The sequence below is a fragment of the Delphinapterus leucas genome, chromosome 5 (assembly GCF_059928025.1).
Source record: "Delphinapterus leucas isolate spDelLeu-1000000601 "Yukka" chromosome 5, BTC_Dleu_Yukka2, whole genome shotgun sequence".
NCBI lineage: Eukaryota > Metazoa > Chordata > Mammalia > Artiodactyla > Monodontidae > Delphinapterus > Delphinapterus leucas.
This window is the reverse complement of record NC_143133.1, coordinates 27,229,342-27,249,269: the sequence shown is the minus strand read 5'-3', so window position 1 is coordinate 27,249,269 and position 19,928 is coordinate 27,229,342. Positions and strand designations below refer to the sequence as shown.

The window sequence follows — 19,928 nt, the reverse complement described above, 5'->3', positions numbered from 1 at the left end:
TCTATTCCTGCCCTGCAACTAGGTTCATCAGCACCACTTTTTTTTTTTTTTTTTTTTTTTTAGATTCCGTATATATGCATTAACATACGGTATTTGTTTTTCTCTTTCTGACTTACTTCACTCTGTATGACAGACTCTAGGTCCATCCAGTAATGTATTTTTAACAACTGTTTCATGCTCAAGTAATATTAGTTTTCAGGAGATTTCACATATTTTGAATGACTGTTATCATTGCTTAAAATTTATTTGCTTTATTATCTTACATCCTGGCTGGAAACTTTTAGAAATGAATGATAAATAAATTCTAGATTCTGAACATAAATTTTCTCCATGTAATATTTTCATTGGTACTCTTTTTTGTTTGTTTGTTAGTTTATAATCATAAACCTAAGTCTGGAAGCCAGCTAGACCTGCAGGGATATAGGAAAAGGGGGACCTTGAAGAATTGCAACAAGAGCCTGAAGATTACAGGATGCTGCCTGCTGGTGGGGGAGGGGTGCGGGTGCTCTCCTGAGCTACAGGAGGAATGACCTGGTGGTTTAGTTAAAACACAAGTCAAATTTATTAGGGTCGTCCGCAGTGGACAATTGTGAGCTGCTTGCTGGTCCTGCCATTCCTTGACCCAAAGTGCTCCACGGCTTCCACTATATACCCTCTTTCGTGTTACCTGCGTGTGCCACCCAACCATTCTGTCTTGACGGTTCAAGTGCAAAACTGGGAATTGTTTGTGTTGGCCTGGTATTTGCCATGGACAAGATGCCAGGACTCTGTGATTCAGGAAGAAGTTCGCATCATCAAATTTCTCCCCCTACATGGACTTGCCACTAGTGCCATTATCACATACAAACCCCAGAAGAATTCTGTGAAAACACCAACCCTTACAGCAAAACCCTTTCTCCCCAGAGCTCAGAATGCAAGTATTCTGCTGTCTTTGGAACTTTGTCTGCAAATAGGTTGAAGGAAACGTGGCCTAAGGTCTCACCCTTGACTGTGATGTCAAAGAACAGGGTGGGTTGACCTTGGCTGGGTGTTGGCGTTGGTGGCATCTGCAGAGCCTCATTATACTGTTTTTGAAGGTTTAAGTGCTTCTAGAATTCCTAGAACAGCGTCGTATGCTCTCTATAAGAAGTTTTAATTCACTCATGAGTGTTGTTCACTGGATAGGTTTAGGGCTGATAAATTGCCATGTCAGCTATCCCTTGATGCTGGGATACCACAGGCTGTGTAAAACCTGAGCTCAGGGACTCTGGGGTTCTCCAGAGGTATAGGCAGCTCCCTGAGAGCTGGGTCACTAGGAGTTTTTCACAGGAGTCTCTCTGGCTATGTGAGGGGGCCTTTCATTAGTGGTTGGCAACAGTCACAGTTCATCTAGGAATGAGCAGATAGCAGTGGTGTTTTAGCATATGCATGTCCATGTGAGCAGAACATTAACATCTTTCTTAATTTTCAAACATAATTTTAAAGTGGAGACTTTCAGAGCACACCATCGTCAACAACTGGTCTCACATGCCTAAAAGCATGATCGCAGTGTTGCTTTAATGAGCTTTATGTAACAAAGCTCAAAAACCTCAGAATATTAATCTTTTACAAAATGTTATTTAGAAAGGAAGAACATTTTATGTCTCCAAAAGACAATGAAACAGAAGACAAATGACCTGAGCTGGAAAGGCAGCTAACATTTATCTGTATTTGGGTCTTTTACATTAGCTCATGTGCCACAATTTGTTACACAGACATCATTGGCACCATATTTTACAGTTGAGTAAACTGAGGCTCCGAGAAGTTGGATGACCAGATCATGAATTGGAATACAGTCTTTCTGGCTCTAATGTCCATGGTCTCACCTATCATGAGTCCCAGTTCTGCTAGAACACATCATTTGATTGTTCTGAGCCATAGTTCTGCTCTAGTTAATTATCACAGCATAACAAACCAGCAGAATACTTAATGGTTTAAAACAACATCAATTTAGATTCTCTCATACTCTAGCAGGCTCGATCAGCTTTTTTCATGGTGGTGTCAAGGAAGCATTCCAAGAAGATGGAAATGAAAGTTGCAAGGTGCCTTGAGATCTGGGCTCTGAAAGTCCCACAGTGCTGCTTCACCACATTCTATTAGTCAAAGCAAGTCACAAGGCCAGCCCAGACTCAATGGGTGGGAAAAACAATTTGTCTCCTGATGGGAATGGCTGCAAACATTTTATGACCGTGTTTAATTGGTCGCTATTCCTTTCTGTTTTTAATTTTTAGTATGTTATATTATGTTGCATTATTACCAAAGCACTAAAGAATGTTAGAAAATGACATTTTATTTAATTTTTGCGGTACGCGGGCCTCTCTGTTGTGGTCTCTCCCGTTGCGGAGCACAGGCTCTGGACGCGCAGGCTCAGCGGCCGTGGCTCACGGGCTCAGCCGCTCCGCAGCATGTGGGATCTTCCCGGACCGGGGCACGAACCCGTGTCCCCTGCATCGGCAGGCGGACTCTCAACCACTGCACCACCAGGGAAGCCCAACATTTTAGATTCTTGAATATGTCTCCTAATTTTGTCCTACTTTACCATTGTGAAGGAGCATGAAGATACCTTGAAAACCTATAAATAGAGCCCTCTGTAATCTAAGGTGTTACAGAAGATGCTAGATTTGCAGTTGAAAGGAAGTTTTAATAGTTTAAAAAGAGATGAAAAAGAAATGTGAAACATAATCTTTAGTTCATAGGGCATAGGAATTTTCACCTAGACTTACAGAGGCATTAATAGTTTTGTAAAATGCTATGAAATGTGATTTTTTTGATTGTTGTTGTTTGTGTAGAATCAAGCAATAAGTAAAAGCTGTGTGAAGTCAAAGTCTTGCCATCCTTCAGATACTTAATACTATTAGATCCAGTGCTCTCATACCAAGAAGTCTGTGGAATCATATTATGGACATGGAATGGTCCTGGCTAATGCAGAAATACCTGCTAACTCTAAAGCCCTTCCCCCAATATAAGATTTCTCAGTGACATTCTCTCTTTCTAAGAATTATTCTAACCTTGAACATGACTTTCATAAAAATACCAAATAATTGATAAACTACCATTTTACATAATAAATCATTACTCAACTCCTTCTCCTTCCAAAATCTTATTTCTTTTGGCATCTCAAAATATTATTGAGGTGTGCTAAAAGGAGTTCTAAAATGGAAAACCTAAATGGTGCTACAAAAAGAGATATCCTCCTGAGATTTCTTTTCTAAGAGGAGGCTGCCTGAGATTTGGGAACTTTATTTAGGAATAAGTTCTTGAAAATTAACCCTGAGTGATCTGTTCTTAAATGGCGCCGGTAACTGACATTGTAAGGATTTAAAGTTTCCTTTTTTGGATTTTGGTTGTTTTTTGGGTTGTTTTTATATAAGTTTGTCTGCTCAAATTGCATCCTGTACAATAAAATCTGGGGATTAGAAAATACATGGCCTAAGCTACAGGCATATTCTGTTTTGCTTACGTAATGTTTAAAAATTGACTTAGTTGTCAATATTTTGATAGAAGATTTTACATAAAAGTCTGAAATTCCAGCTTCTCTATAAAAATCAGAATATCTGATATATCTGGTATAGCACAGGGAGCTCAGCTCGTGCTCTGTGGTGACCTAGATGGTTGGGATGGAGGGGGTGGGAGGGAGGTCCAAGAGGGAGGGGATACATGTCTACATGTAGCTGATTCACTTTGTTGTACAGCAGAAACTAACACAACATTGTGAAGCAATTTATACTCCAATAAAAAAAAGAATATCTGATAATATTGGGCCAGCATTCCCACTTGAACATAATGGTTTGAAGCTGAATGGAAGTTGCCCTCTTTAGATGGGGCATATGCGATCTGGTCACCATCATTTCCACTTCCTATGCTTACATAACCTGCTTGCCTGTGTAGGCATTTGAGTTTGAGACAGTGAAGGAATTATGGCTGAAAGGATCCAAACACCCCTGTGATGTCTGATAGTCAAAGACTTTGGGGGCTACAACGGGGTGTCAATGGTATACAAGTAACAGAGTATGGAGACCATCAGGTGTACGGGTGCAAAGAGAAAAAAAGAACCTCCGTCAATCTGCCTCCTGAACTACAGTGGTATGGATTCTGCGTGTCTCTGAACTATATCATAAAACCTGATTTTGGCAGTAATACTTCAGCACAGATTGCACCTGCTGTTTTAAAAAATACTTCTTATCAGTCATCTTTAGCATCGTATTGAAATGCAAACCAACACAGCATGAAATTTTGACTTCTCTCTTATAAAGCTACAAAGGATAAAAAAATATATATATAGTTCCAAGTTACCTTGAATTCTGAATTCAGGAATCTAGGCAAACAAAGTAGTAGTCAGATCTTTTGATCATATTTTGGATTGGGAAAGCCTTTATAGGATGTGTTCCTTGATCTCTCTCTCTATTTTTAAATGTTTTGTGTTCTGCCATGTTTGTCATTATTAAATTTTTCCCAGAGTATAGTTATGAATTTCATGCAAATTGGCAATTTTAAGGGTGATTAAAAAGAAAAAATTACCAAACGTCTATAGTTCTCCTTTCTGAATCAAAGAATGTATCAGCATGAATAATTTTGAAAATTATACAAATTAGTTTTTAATAACAGTAGCTAACATTATTGTTAGCTTATTACATGCCAGTATTTTAAGTTCCATGTTAATTAATTCGTTTGTTTCTATTAGGTAGCCCTACTTAAAAAAAATTAATTAGTTTTTGGCTACATTGGGTCTTCGTTGCTGCGTGCAGGCTTTCTTTAGTTGTGTTGAGTGGGGGCTACTCCTCGTTGCAGTGCACAGGCTTCTCATTGTGGTGGCTTCTCTTGTTGTGCAGCATGGGTTCTAGGCGCATGGGCTTCAGTAGTTGTGGCACACAGGCTCAGTAGTTGTGGCTTGCGGTCTCTAGAGCACAGGCTCAGTAGTTATGGCGCACGGGCCTAGTTCCTCTGTGGCATGTGGTATCTTCCCAGACCAGGGCTCAAACCCGTGTCCCCTGCACTGGCAGGTGGATTCTTAACCACTGTGCCACCAGGGAAGTCCATCCCTACTTTATAGATAAGAAAATTGAGGCATAGAGAGGGAATAAAATTTGTCTAAATTCACAGAGCACAGAGATCTGTTTCCTGGCAGTCTGATTTCCAAGTCTGCTCTTAATCACTCTTCTCTACCTCCTCTCTGCTGGTCTCTCTCAGACACCCATTCCAGCCTCCACTGAATTTCACAAAGGCCTGTTTTCAGACATTGTAATAATGTGCAGGAGTCTAAAGTGTACTGGGCTTCTGGAACGTATTGTATGAAACTTAAGGAATTTTCATCATAGGTACTATAATGACAGATAAAAACAAGATTCATTAATATGAAGACTGGTAGAATCTTATAAAATAAAATCATGTTTTTCCACTCTAAACATTATTTTTCTCCTCTAAGATGGTTTGAATAGAGTCAGTGTACATTCTCAAAGTTACTTTTAAAATTTAGTAATGTACAAAGATGAAAATTAAGGTTAGAATATTTGGATTTATTTAGAATGGCATCTGACTATAGGATTAAAATCCATGTGGTCAAAGTCTATGCTATACACAACAGCAAAGTTATATATAGCACTTATCACAGTGCAAAACTGCCCTTACTCTTGACGGTGGGGACTGGGGTTTAATAACTATTAAGCTTAATAAATATATGGAAGAATTAGTGAGGAGTAACTTGATATAGAGGCAGAAACAATGGTATAAATCCTTGCTAATCAAAGTGTATCCATAGACCAGAAGCATGGGCATCCCCTTGTAAGAAATGCATAATCTCAGATGCCAGCCCAGACCTAGGGAATCAGAACCTATATTTACATCAACAGGTGATTCATGTACACACTAAAGTTCGAGAATCACTGGGCTAGAGATATTGGATTCTGCCAGTAATTAGTTGTGCAACCTTGAATAAGTCACTTACTATACCTCTATTTTAGTTTCCTCCTTCCTTGCCACTTGCTACATTGATTCTGGACCAGTTAATTCTGTATCTTCATTTAGTTGCTTTTGGAAAATAGAGGTAATAACTATACTTACCTCATTCTGTTGTAAGGATTAAATGAAGTAATGCTTAAAAGGTGTATGGACCATCCTTCACATAGTATGCAGTTAATAAATGCCTGCATTGGTTATTTTAGTTATTGTTTATCTGATGTACTGTATTACCTTACTGATCACATGGCAAGTGAGATAATACATTTATTTCAGAATCCCCTATACTTATAAATAGATATGCATTTTTTTGCACATTTTCAATTTTATGAGGCAATACAAAATTGTTTTCCAAAGTTGTACCAATATAAATATGCTTTTAAATTGAAGTTAAAAGGAGGAAGATTTTCTAGTTAGAGCCCAGTAGAGGAAACACTGGAGTAGGGATTAGACAGACTATACTCTAGTCCCATTCTCTTGACCTTGGACCTGTCATTTGACATCTTTGGATTTCATGGATATTATATGAGAACATAAAATGCTGTAAGATGCTTATAGTACTATTTTATAGATTTTATAGAACTGGCAAAAACCAATTATTATGCATTTGTTATCTTAATGATGAGAATTTGTGTTTGGATGACTACTCTTTTGTGGCACTATACTGGGCACTTTTAGAAGCTCAGAAAATCACTCAAATTATTAAATTACTGTTTCAGCCACACATATATACCCTAATTGCCTAGATCTAATCCCAAATCCATTATTTCTATAGGAGATAATTTGTTATTTGAAAATGTAATACCTTACTTATCAAAGCTTCGAATAAAAGTCTGCTGTCCTCTCCTCTTTCTGTCACCTTATTGTCTAGGCAGTATGTGAGCACACTGGCTGAATCATTGCAGGCACACAGTAAATCTTCATTGAGTGAAAGACAGTGACTTCACCCTAATTGTCTGCTCTCCACTGGAAAACTCTCTGAAATTTGTTGCTTCTCTTTTCTGGGTATAAAGTTTATAGCAAAATATCAACTCTACGATGACCAAAAACTTAAGTGTTTGGAGTTGACTAATTCTTCTTTGCCTGAAAAACCTGTCCCAGATTCATAATCAACTTAGCCAGGGTTTATGTTAGACCAGAGTATATTATGAAAATTTTATAAATGAGTAGAACTTCTTGGACCTTTCTTCATTTGCTACCTTTATTTCTCTTTCTCAGTTAGTCATGGTAAATTTTCCTGGTGAACATGTGGCCAGCACATTTAATAAATATTTAAATTGAATTGAATGTTAAAGTGAATGCAAATTAAATTGGGTCATTTTTTCTGCTTATTTTAATACATCTGTAAGTCATATCCCATTGAGGTACTCTGTGATTGAAAAAAAAAGAGTTCCGCAGCAAGCAAAGCCACCGCAATGAGAAGCCTACGTACCACAACAAAGAGTAGCCGCAGTTCACCGCAACTAGAGAAAGCCCTCATGCATTAATGAAGACCCAACGTAGCAATAAATAAATAAATAAATAACTTAAAAAAATTTTTTAAAAGAGTGGTTTCTTAAAAACCATAGGAATGCTATTTTGCTTAGTCATCAGATTTACAAATAAATACTTTTCTTATCAACATACCTCTGAGAAAAAGGCTTTGTGTCATTAGAAAAGAGACAACCTCAAGGGAACCATGTTTATATAAAGTTTAAAAATTTGGACATTTATCTGAAGAAAGATCTTTGGTTATGGATTCAAAATGATTACTTCAGCGCTGAGAGGGCCAGAAAAAATTTACTGATCTGGAGAGGAGTGTATAGCTCGTGTGTGTGTGTGTGTGTGTGTGTGTGTGTGTGTAGCTCTTGTGTGTGAATGTGTGTGTATATGTGTGTGTATGTATGTGTGTATGTGTAATGTGTGTGTATTTCTGTATACATGTGTTTATATATAGCTCTTGTGTGTGTGTGTGTCTTCTTTTCTTCTAGCAGCTTTTAAAGATATAATTGACATAAATATTTAGTGTGCATATTTAGTGTAGTGTACAATATGATAAGTTTTGACATACATATAAACCGAAAAGCCATCACCACAATCAAGATAATCAACATATTTAGTTATCTTTGGATTGATGGAGGTGTTTAACTGAAATGTCAAAACCAAATCCCATCTCTTCTCCAGAAAAAATTTTTACTATTATATTGAATTTTAAAATTAGATTTGGGGACCTTTATTTGTGTTTGGTCACAAGCACTGTTTTTGTAAATACGGTTTAGACGTAAGTATATGTTTAATTTAGTGTGGCTGCAATTCATACTGTAGCGTGACTGGCCTCAAGTGGTGTCTAGGCAGAACAGCATCACTGCTAGATTCAAAGCAACAGGTGAATTTAAAGAGCAATGACACATCAGCTAAGATCATGCACCATGTGCTAATCCACAGGGCTCGTGAAATGGAACATCAGGTCTTCCATAACGGGAGGTGGGATCTGTCTCCCTCTAGTCTTGGGATTCCCCCAATATGGAAAAAGTGTTCTGATACTGGGCGATACTTTAACTCAGTTGTTGCTCAGGACTTTTTCACAGAGGAAGGTTTATACTGATTTTCTTTTTCTCAGAGAAGAGAATTACTTCTCTCTGGCTAACTTCTCTCTGCTATGCTGACACTTCTTCAAGATATATCTTTATTGTATTACCTGTTTTTTCTTTTGTGCCTTTGTTTTCTGGCAGCTTTTAATTTTGGTTAGATGCTCTAAGAACTCTGAAATTGTACGTATATAGGTGAAAATGAAGGATCCACAAAACAATGGCCCTGTTAATTTGAAGCCATTTTATTGATGAGTTTGGGTAACTGGGAGGTTTGCCTGAAGATAGGGAGTGTTCAGACCTTGAACTATGTTTTGGCATGTCCTTTCTCCTTATTATTTCTCTCTATTATTCTGTTGTCCCAGCAGTAGACAAGAAGAACCATAAATAAAATGATGGGGACCAGGGAAAGAGTCTAGATTAGAATAGATGAAGCAAATATTGTATTTTTCTGATTATGAGTATGTTAATAATTCATCTATAGAAAGTCAAATTCTTCAAATACTAAAAGAAGAACCTCACATACCAATTAGATTGGTTAGAACCAATTGTGAGAAAATCTGGACCACTACTAAGTTTTTTCTAAGCTTTTTCTGCTCACCTCCTTCAGGCCACCACCACTGCATACTTTTTTTTCCTTCTGCTTTCCAGGAACTATGGAATCTTTATCCCTTGCTTTAGTTTCTCATCTAAATACATTTATATTGTACATGTCACTGTCTGCGCATGCTCATATTTATATTCTTCTATAGTTTTTGTGTATGTGGCGTTTTGTATTCGTTAACTGTAATTCAGGCACTGGCAGATGGAAACCACATCTGGATGTCCAAATTTTCTTAGACCTCACCAGCCATGGATACAAATAACGTTAGTTTAATAGTCACATATCTTATTTTATGACCCATATCCCCATCTCGGTCTCCTGAGAAGCCTACTCTTCTTGCCCTCATTCACCACTCTTGTATTTTGGGAGGTGGGGTCTCTAGGTGGGATCTAGCACGTGCTCATGATCAAGTCTGGTGAGCCATCTCATCGGCTGCCATAAGGCGTTTGAGCACATCACTGCTTTTCTTCCACTGCCCACTGCTCTGTCTCCAGGTTCCACTGACACAGCACCAGTGCCCTTGAGGTACCAAGGGACTGATTGGAACTCATTCCCCACTGTGCTACACTGAAGGGCGGCCAAAGTAGTGTAGCTTGTGCCCCAGTGTCTTACGGAGTTCATTATTCCAATTCTTTCTATAAAGTTCAAATATGAGAGGACTCAGGAGCTGATGAGGAGTTAAATATCTGTGACAGCTGCCAGCTCTCCCTGTTTTATGAAGACGACCTTGACTACATAAATCTTCTGCGACTCACTTCTTTTTCCATTTGGATGAGTTTTTTTTTTTTTTTTTTTTTTTTTTTCGGTACACGGGCCTCTCACTGTTGTGGCCTCTCCCGTTGCGGAGCACAGGCTCCGGACGCGCAGGCTCAGCGGCCATGGCTCACCTGCCCAGCCGATCCGCGGCATGTGGGATCTTCCCGGACTGGGGCACGAACCCGTGTCCCCTGCATCGGCAGGCGGACTCTCAACCACTGGGCCGCCAGGGAAGCCCTGTTTTGTTTTTTTTTTTAAATTGCAGTATAGTTGATTTACAATGTTGTGTTAGTTTCAGGTGTACAGCAAAGTGACTCAGTTTTATATATCTATTCAGTTTTATATATGTATATATATTTTCTTTTCCAGATTCTTTTCCATTACAGGTTATTATAAGATTGAATATAACTCCCTGTGCTATATACAGTAGGTCCTTGTATATCTATTTTGTATATAGTAGTGTGTATCTGCTAATCCCAAGCTCCTAATTTATCCCTTAACCCCCTTCCCCCACTTTGGTAGCCATAAGTTTGTTTTATGTGTCTGTGAGTCTGTTTCTGTTGTACAAATAAGTTCATTTGTAACATGTTTTTAGATTCCACATATAAGTGGTATCATAATATTTGTCTTTCTCTCTCTGACTTACTTCACTTAGTATGATAATCTCTAGGTCCACCTATATTGCTGCAAATGGCAATATTTCATTCTTTTTTATGAGTGAGTAATATTCCTGTGTGTGTGTGTGTATGTATGTACACACACACATATATACACACACATATATACACACACACATATATATTGTATATATGTAGTATATATACATTCCATTATGTGTGTGTTTTTATATATATATATACACCACATCTTCTTTATCTATTCATCTGTTGATGGACACTTAGTTGCTTCCATGTCTTGGATATTATAAATAGTCCTGCTATGAACATTGGGATACATGTACATTTTCAAATTAGAGTTTTCATTTTTCTGGACATATGCCCAAGTGTGGGATTGCTGGATCATATGGTAACTCTACTTTTAGTTTTTAAGGAATCTCCATACTATTTTCCATAGTGGCTATAGTAATTTACATTCCCACCGACAGTGTAAGTGGGTTCCCTTTTCTCCACACACTCTCCAGCATTTATTATTTGTACACTTTTTGATGATGGTCATTCTGACTGGTGTGAGGTGATATCTCATTGTGGTTTTGATTTGCATTTCTCTAATAATTAGCGATGTTGAGCATCTGTTCATGTGCCTCTTGGCCATCTGTATGTCTTCTTTGGAGAAATGTCTATTTAGATCTTCCCCCCAATTTTTTAATTGGGTTGTTTGTTTTCTTGATATTGAGCTGTATAGACTGTTTGTATATTTTGGAAATTAATCCTTTGTCAGTCGCAACATTTGCAAATATTTCCTCCCAGTTCATAGGTTGTCTCGAACAATGTATGTTTGTTCAAGACAACAAACATGTTTGTTTATGGTTTTCTTTGCTGTGCAAAAGCTTTTAAGTTCGATTAGGTCCCATTTGTTTATTTTTGCTTTTATTTGTTTTGCCTTGGGAGACTGATCTAAGAAAGTATTCCTACAGCTTATGTCAGAGAATGTTTTGCTTATGTTTTCTTCTAGGAGTTTTATGGTGTCATGTCTTATATTTACATCGTTAAGCCATTTTGAGTTTATTTTGTGTATGGTGTGAGAGTGTTCTAATTTCATTCTTTAACATGTGGCCATTCAGCTTTCTCAACATCACTTGATAAAAAGATTGGATGAGTTTTTTGTTTGTTTGTTTGTTTACCAAAAGGCTCACTACTCTCTTCATCATTAGAATTAATTAGTTAATTCACTGATTCATCTATCACTAGAACCAGTGAAAACCCATAGTAACGGTGGCTTAAGTGAGAGAGAAGTTCATTTCTCTCTCACATAAAATAATTTGGGACTGGTAAGGTACTCCACTGGGTCAGGAATCCAGGGTCGTTTTTCTCTTTCGGCTCTGTCATCCTCACCATGAGGCTTCCACCTCACAGCCTGAACTAATGACTCACGCTCTAGTCATCATGTCTGACAGAAAGGGGAAAGGTAGAGAAGAGTATTCATTCCTTGTCATTGAGGACACTTTCAAAAGTTGCAAGTGGCCGTTTTTTAAAAAACAACCTATTGGTTATCACATAGTTACATTACTATACTTGGCTTCAGGTGAGACTGAAAAATATAGCCTTTATTATGGCAGAAGAGAGAAGAGCTGTTGAGGAATAACAAGTGGACTTTGCCACAGTGGTCATGTAAATAGTTTTCTGGACCACCCACCGGTTGACCTTGGGCCAAACCAGTATTAACTGGCTCCAATGCCATCATGGGCTGTTTGATTTGGCCCTCTCTATGGCAAAATATTACCACTCCTTTAATTTCCCTTCTAGCTAAGATTGTTATTTATAGAATTGTCCAGTGCCACCTTTCCTTTTTATCTTATTGGACTTGCTCAAAGTAAGTCACTCATTCTCTCTCTGCTGTGCTAGAATTCTCTGTATGATGTGATCTTTGCACCAGATTGTACCAGATGGCACGCTTTGATGACAAGTATTCAGTCCCCTAAAGTCTGGCCACAGAAAGGTATATTTCTGGTGGGGCCATCTGCTAGAGTTAATAGCACTCATGCAGATTGTTTATGGTGGACTTCTAGACACTCAGCATGTAATTCTTTTTTTCTAAATGAGTCCTAGCTTATGTTTTTTTTCTGGTAGATCTGGCTGCTTCAAGCTGTGATGGTAAGAATAATAGATTCCAGGATGCAGTTGTGCCCAGTTTATGCAGCTTGGGACTATTTTCCTATCAAAGTTTACTCTTTTTCCTAATCCAAAGGGAAAATAAATCAGGATCAATTAATGTTAGGTCATTTTTAGAGCTATCTGCTTTTGATACATATTTATTTCAGGAAGCACTGTATATAGTTGAAAAACTTTCTAATTTTTGCCTAAGGCTGATCCTTTTTGAAAGGATATTAATTTTCAGATACAGTCAAGAGAAATTGTGGACTTAGATTCAGGAATGTCATATGCTGCAGATATTTGAGGACTGCTAATTATCTTACCTTTTAGAAAGCTAGCTTTGAAATTTGGGTTAACTGTTGGCTCAGAGAAAAAATCAAAATACCTATAGACGTTTTTCTTTTGCACATACACATAAACACATATATACATGTATGATTTGAATAGAGTGATAAATAAGGCCTAACATCTTAGTTCTAGCCATGTTTCACTTTCTTTTCTCTGTTTGCTTATATGTGTAATATGTGTTGAATCTATTTTGAAAAATTAAAAAATAAAGATGAGCAAAGCAAAGCAAAACAGCAGGAGCAGTGCTTAGAAGGAAATTTACGGCATTGAATGCAGTTTTACAAAAGAAGATCCAAAGTCCAATAATCTAAGCTTCCACCCTAGGAAGCTATAGAAGGAAGAGCAACATAAACCTCAAGCAAGCAGAAGAAAAGAAATAATAAAAATTAGAGCAGAAGTCAATGAAATTGAAAATAAGAAAACAATGTAAAAAATCAACAAACCCGAAAGCTGGTTTTTTGAGAAGATAAATAAAGTTGATAAAATTCCAGCCAGGCTAACCAAGAAAAAAAAGAGAGAAGACACAAATTATTAATGTCAGAAATGAAAGAGGGACTATCACTGCTGATCCCAGGTACATTAAAAAGACAATAAAGAAATATTTTGGGGACTTCCCTTGTGGTCCAGTGGTTAAGAATCCACCTTCCAATGCAGAGGACGTGGGTTTGATCCCTGGTGGGGGAACTAAGACCCCACATGCCGCGGGGCAACTAAGCCCACGTGCCACAACTAGAGAGAAGCCCGCGCGCTGCAACAAAAGGATCCTGCATGCCGCAACGAAGATCCTGCTTGCTGCAACGAAGAACCGATGCAGCCAAATAAATAAATAAATATTTTTTAAAAAAGAAATATTTTGAACAACTTAGAGGAAATAGACCAATTCCTTGAAAAACATAATCTACCAAAACTCATACAAAGGGAAATAGACTAAGGCTTATCTGAATAAGCCTGTATCTATTAAAGAAATTAAATCAATGATTAATAACTTTTCAATAAAGAAAGCATCAGGCCCAGATGATTTCACTGATGAAGTCTACCAGACATTTAAGGAAGAAATAAGATCAGTTCTCTATAATCTCTTCCAGAAAATAGAACCATTCTATGGGCCAGCATTACTCTAATACCAAAACCAGAAAGGACATGATGAAGACACATTTAAGTGAAAAATTTACAATATGGATACAAGATAGGTTGAATGTGGACAATTCCCAGGTTTTTGGCTGGCCGCTATTCACGGAAGTTGCTGCTGCTGGGGAACACGTGTAGTGTGAGAAGAGAGAAGACCTCAGGACAGTTCGGAACATCTGAGTTCAGATAATGGAAAATGAGTTCACCCCACAGAATACTGAAGCCTAGCTAAAATGATGGGAGGAAGAACAGAAGATTCTAGAGCCAGAACTGAGGAAAGAGAGTTTTCCAAAAGAGGAAGGAATATTCAGTTATATGAAATACTGTTAGAAGTTCAAATAATATGAGGACTGACAACCCTCCATAAGATTTGGCAGCATGGAGGTCACTGGTAACTTAGTAAGGTATTTCCAGGTGTCTTGAAAGCACATAACTAGACTGAGCTGGATTTCTAGAACATCCTCTTCTTTATCCTTCTCATCATGTATTGTCCCCAAGGAATGACTTCATTTTCTTTTCTGCTCCAAGTTATTTTCCCCTATCTGTCTAATTTTTCTCCTCTCTTTGAGCCAGAAGAAAGGTATGACACATGGAGAGGGGAGACAGGGAGAATGAAACAGGCCAAAAGAAAAAGTTAATACAACGTATATTCAATATATAATTATTTTGTACCATCCTTCATAGAATTACTTTTCCTCTTTGTTAGATTTACTTAATTTACTTACCTTCCTCTACTTAGGAAAATTAATAATAAAGTATTATCTGTTTCATCAAACCCATGTGACTACGTCCTTGTTTTGTCTACTCCTGATGTAATTAAATCACAAATAGAACTTTCTTTGCTGTAATCCATCGCATACAATGAAATTGGCTTAATCTGGAACACAAATACTGTGACACGGCTTATGTCAAGATGATTTGAACTTTTTCACCTTTTTTCACTTCTTTAATTTTCTTTTTTTGCGGTACACGGGCCTCTCACTGCTGTGGCCTCTCCCGTTGCGGAGCACAGGCTCCGGACGTGCAGGCTCAGCGGCCATGGCTCACGGGCCCAGCTGCTCCGCGGCATGTGGGATCTTCCCGGACCGGGGCACGAACCCGTGTCCCCTGCATCGGCAGGCGGACTCTCAGCCACTTTGCCACCAGGGAAGCCCAGTGCTTAGTACTTTTGAAGCACATAGGATCTCTGGAAATGCATTACTGAATATGATTTGTGTCTTGAATGATTCATCATCATTTAGGAATATAAGTTTTATTGCCAGTGTTTTAAAAGTCAGCTGTATAAAGTTGATAGAGTATACACGTTAGATATATCCATTTGTAAATTTTTATGATATTGCATAAATATCTCATGGAACGTTTACTTAAATATAAAATAAGAGGAAGATGTTTAAGCCTAGTTTTGTAATGAAAGACAAATATTTGGATTTTAGGAAGTTAAAAAATATTAGTTGTCATTTGTGTCCCTGTCCTCCTACATGCCTCTTATTCTTTCCCTTAGAAGACAGACAAAATGCTGACTTGGGCAGTACTTTTTAAAATATCAAGGGTCTCAGAAACCTGGGGTTTGATGAGTATTTGCTAACGTTAGAAACAGATTGAAGGGTAAACCTCATTTGTCCGCATTTTCATTCCCCAGCCTGTTTCTTTTTTCAGTAGTGAAAGCTAAGAATGTAATCCCTGCTTGATGTTCCTGTTCCCTGGGTGAAATGCTACAGTCCTTTTCCCCAAAAGTTAGTGATCTGTGATTTTGATGGAGACATTGTGGGAATTCTGGGTTGGCAAACGTGAAGAAAAAGAAAAGCAGATTTTGCCTTTTAAAAAAACTTTGAAAACCTTATTAACACAAAGAGCTTTATAAATCTAGACAGTTTTTTTTGAAGAAGAGAAAAGAATTGTGAAAAACATGCGTAATTGAGAAAAAAACTGAAGGAGAAGGCAGGATCATTAAAAAAAGCAAGTGAAGTGAGTCTTATGATTTAAAATAAGTGAAATAAAATATAATGGGTGAAGGTGAAGAACATAAGTTTGGTAATAAGCGTAGTACCTTGGAACCCCTCCAGCAGTGTCTAGTTAAGCACAATGAACCGCAGAAACAGGAAATAGCTAGACTCAGTACACTCAGTGGTCAGGGTGATACTCGAAAATGGCTCCAGGAAATAGGTGATAATCCAAGCAGATTGAGAGGATCTAATATGCATAACAGCGGTGTCCCAGCAGACAGGTAAGGCATGGAGTTGGGAATCCAGGAAGGGAGTCATTCTGGGTATTCGGTAGAATGATGGGCAGTTGGTAACAGGCAACTCTTGTCAGTAGGTAGCACTTTTGAAGTCATAGACATTTTACCAACTCAGGTTGGGATTAATTTTGACATCAAAGCATAAGCCCAGTTATCTAAACTGAGATGTAAAAGTGAGTTGGTCCTGCATTTTGGAGAATTGGAAATGAATTCCTTAAACCCTTCTTGCCTTGGAACAAGATTAGCAGAATTTGAAAGTGAACATCAGGTGGCCTCTGCTGTGGGGATGGGAAAATTGAAGACTGTGAACCAGGCAAAACCTTATCAATTGGTTTAGGAAGAAGTAGTGACAGAGGCTGGGCATATGAAGAGAGGGTTAAAAGTAAGAAACGGTTTTAAGTCCTACAACAGGAAGATGGGATTTTGAAAAGACTGGATATGTGAAATGAAATTAACCAGAAATTGATCCAAGACCTAAACAGACTATTTCAAGACTCATTCATTTTAAGGCTTACTACAGAGACTTAAAAATATACATGAACTAATTTTCCATTTGGGTTTGATGTAAGCATGAAAGTTAAATTGTGAAACAATTTTTGTAAAAATAGTATTGTTCTAGGACGTGATTTGCTTCAGAAATTGCACATCCAAATTGAGATGAATATTCTAGACTGATTCTGCCATGATGTTTAGAAATGTTCCTACTCTAAACAAAAACCTGACTGTATTGTATTAATCAAATGTGTGTAAGATTAGATCTGACAATGCATATTAGTGTACAGTTTGAGACTGCATCAACAAATACTTTTTTAAATTGGTTATAAATAATATTGATCTAACTTAGAATGAGGTTAAGAGAAATCCTGGGTTGGGATTTGACAACTGACAACCTACAAATATATTTCTTGTCTGCAAAGTTTACTTGCTTTTTTCCATTTCTATTTTTATTTTTAAGAAACCTGCACAGTATTTTAATTTATAACCTGCATTAGATTCTTCTAGTTTAATGTTACATTATATGGCTTGGCAGAGCGGATATTTCCTATCTCTCTTCTGCAATAACAGAAAAGTATCCACTAAACAAAAAAATGCATATAGCAAGCATTAAAGTTGTCCTATAAACCTTACGAAAACATTTAGTTCCTCAAATAATATTTTAGAGCAACTGGATTTAATATCTTTCATCCAGCAGAGGGCTAGCAAACTCTATCAATTTTAATTTACACACATGACTACAAATTTATATAGTTTATTTCAGTTTTCTAGTCGTTTGTTTGTTTAAGCACCAGACCCTTTTCTTAAAATGGAGTTTTCCAACACGTAAGGGAGATGCACATGGAGCTGCTTTAGTTTCAGAAGGACCCCCGAGCTGCCTCTGCAGAAACCCCAGTGAGGTGTGGAAGATAATTGAAACCCTCTGCTCTGATTTATCCAGAAATACTCTTCCAAATTCAAAGTCAGCTCTTCTTGAGTATACTCATAAATATTTTTCCCTCTGTAAAAATCCTAATGCTGACACTGCAGGGAAAAAATATAGGCAAATTATGAAAGTGCCTCATACAGGGTTTTGTCTTCAATTGTAGTTCCTACTGTGTGGTTATGTGTCTTGTTTAGTTTTGTTTTTTTCCGGGAAAGATGGCATTTTTATCTCCAATGTTTTGAGTGAAAAAGGCATTTATTTTGACAAATTTTCTTCACAATATTTCATAGATGTGCCAAACTGATGGACTGTTTGACTGTACTTCTAAAACTATTCCTGTAACGGGACCAGTTTTGCCCTTTACTAAAATTGAATTTTAGGGATTAATTATGAGAGTGAAAAAGCATTCCATCTCTTGCCTATTTGTTACTTTGCCTTGGTAATAAATCTATTTGCAAAAGAAACCATTACAGAGCCTTCCATTTGGAACTATGCCTACCTCCTAGCCAAATGGTAATTGTTCTTTGCTTTGTTTTTCCAATCAAAATGAAGCTTTTGTAGGATGTCCCTTTATTCTGATTGAGGCCTGGTCTAAATCTTTGGTACTGAATTTATTTAAGTATTATAACTGTAAAGAGCTGTGCTTTCATAGGGGCTAATAAATACTTTCCAAGGCACATATGTTGTCTCAGTCTGTTCAAGTTACTATAACAAAATACTACAGACTGGGTAGCTTATAAACAACAGAAATTTATTTTTTCTAGTTCTGGAGTCTGAAAGTCCAAGATCAGGTGCCAACATGGTCAGGTGAGATGAGGGACCTCTTCCAGGTGCAGGCTTCTCCTTGTATCCTCACCTGGTGGAAAGGAGGCATGGAGCTCTCTGGGGTATCTTTTATAAGGGAGCTAATCTCATTCATGACCTAATTACCTCCCAAAGGCTCACCTACTAATACCATTGCATTTGGCATTAGGATTTCAAGGTGTGAATTTTGGGGGTGGGTCACAAACATTCAGACCATAGCACATGTTCATTGACTTTAAGATTTATTCTGTTACAAGGTTCGTGTTGGATTTCATTATTACCATATAGTTTTAAGAAGTGTGAACATATTATTGGTGTTGATTAACCAAAGTGATCAGCATTGTCTTTCTACACACACTAGTTTGAGGGGTGAGCCTATCTCATTTCCTATTTATTCCCTGCTTTTCTGTTTTACAAGTCTACTTTCCTTCCCTTTCATGCTTTTATATTCATGGTTTTTTTCTCAAAACAATAATCATAGTAGATACTACTTATTGAGCACCTACTAGATGTTTTACATATGCAAGTTCTCTTGGTTCTATTTGATAGACATTATCCCCACTTATATAAAAGAAGATTGAAGTCTTTGTAGGCTAGATAATATACCCAAAGTTATAAAACCCAAGTTGGAATTCAAAACCCAAACTCAAGACCCTTTACCACACAAAAGAAGCTCTATTTTATAACATTAGCAAAGCTATTATTTTATCCCTTAGTAAAAAAAAAAGGTGGTTAAAGTGGAGAACCAAAAACAATGATACATACATACTTTAAACGTTTTTTGGTTTTTTTAAAAATTTGAAACGTATACATTGGAATTCTTTTACCAATGGTTTGATGTAGGATCATAATCTTTCATTTAAGAATGTTCTGTTTACGAATTTTCCACTGTTTGGGGCTTCACCTTATCTTTTTTGAATAAACAATACCTACTTGAAGGTATTGTCTCATCTATATTTTCCAGTTTGGCGTCTTTTAATTAGAGTCAGAACTTAAAGACACTTGCAAAACCATCTGATTGTAGAATTTCTAGGTTTCCAAAGCCGCCTCCCCAATCTTTTACAATTATTTCAGCCATACCTATAATTCAACAGCAATATTTGTTAGGGATTCATCTTTATCAAGTCCTTACAAAGCATTTATATTAATTTTCAAAAAGCCCACAACTCTTTTTTACCCATACTTCATAAGTTTCATTTAAATCATATAATTGCAATAACAGTTACAACTGGGATAAAAAGGTTAGTAATAAACATACCTGGCTCTTGGTAAGAGTACGACTTTACTGGTGGGAGAAGAATGTACACATAGTAAAGAAAAG

The 19,928-nt window shown here is 37.3% G+C and overlaps 1 pseudogene; it reads right to left on the bottom strand.

Moving 5' to 3' along the window:
- Positions 1 to 303: 303 nt before the first annotated feature.
- Positions 304 to 1,080, bottom strand: LOC115801928 (peptidyl-prolyl cis-trans isomerase A pseudogene; annotated as a pseudogene).
- Between the last annotated feature and the right edge of the window lie 18,848 nt (positions 1,081 to 19,928).